The sequence below is a fragment of the Notolabrus celidotus genome, chromosome 21 (assembly GCF_009762535.1).
Source record: "Notolabrus celidotus isolate fNotCel1 chromosome 21, fNotCel1.pri, whole genome shotgun sequence".
Classification (NCBI taxonomy): Eukaryota; Metazoa; Chordata; class Actinopteri; order Labriformes; family Labridae; genus Notolabrus; species Notolabrus celidotus.
In genome coordinates this window covers 26,711,392-26,712,525 of record NC_048292.1, presented here as the reverse complement: position 1 = coordinate 26,712,525, position 1,134 = coordinate 26,711,392, and positions in this window count along the sequence as shown.

Below are 1,134 nucleotides of genomic sequence, written 5' to 3'. Positions count from 1 at the left end.
ATCAGACACGTTCAGCATTGCAGGCCCTGCCCCCCAAAAGTCCCGGGACCTTTGAAAAGTACTACTCCCCTAGCAGGGGCTTTTTAGGGTGGAGATTATCTACCCCTGAACCAAATTTAGACCCTGGGTCCACCGGTAGAGGTGCATGTAGTTCCGGGGTAAAGTTCCTCTGGTCGAAAAATGCCTTAAATAGCTATCCCCTGTCCTGAAAGGGACAATGAATCTAGAGATAGTCTGTGACTACAACTGTGACCTGCTGACACATCGTTTATTTGAAGTGAGAGGGGGTCAGACAATGGTCTTCTTGAAGTAAATTTAAAGTTTTTTTCTAGTGTATGGAAGGCATCAGTTGTGATAGAGTACTGCACTGTTATGAATTGTGGTAGTAATAACAGGAGACAGAGTACTGAATCGCACTAGGCTTTGTTATTAATGGCAGAATTAGTTAAGAGAAGTGTGAGCAGCAATGATAGCTTATGCATTTTTTGTGTTCTAGTGAAAAATGTAATCCTTCTCTATGAAAAAGAACTTGCTGGTAGTGAAGAGGTTTAAGTTGTTGCAGTAGTGTAAGTATAATTAGTGGTGTAGAGGCCTGTCAGTAACAGCTGTAGTAGCAGAAGTGCCATGACCCTGGATTTAATCAATCCAGGGTCATGCAACCTGACTAAAACACACGTACCTATGATAGAGCTGGATAACATGGTGGATTCTGTACATATAATTGAGGGTCATTTCCTTTTTGTGAATCATGGAGGAAAGTCTTTGGCTTAATTGGATTCCCTCATTCAGATGAATCTTAATTTGCTGAACAATAGCAAAAGACCATATCATCACCACATGCTTCCTCTGAAACTGGATACATAAATATTTGTATTTACTTCTCAACTTTGCATGAATTGTGATAGCAAACAGTTAAACATCCTCTTCCTTCCACATCCTCTGTTTCTCTTTCTCTCTCAGTGGGGGGGCTGACTGATGACAGTCCTGAACTGTCCTTGGCGGTTTGTGGTTCCGTCTTTAAAGGCCTGCATGTAACACCCACGACCAGCACCACTTTGTCTTCAACTAAAATAAATATCTAGCATGATGTAGATGGTAATATCATTGAAGACATATTACACTTAGATGAATGTA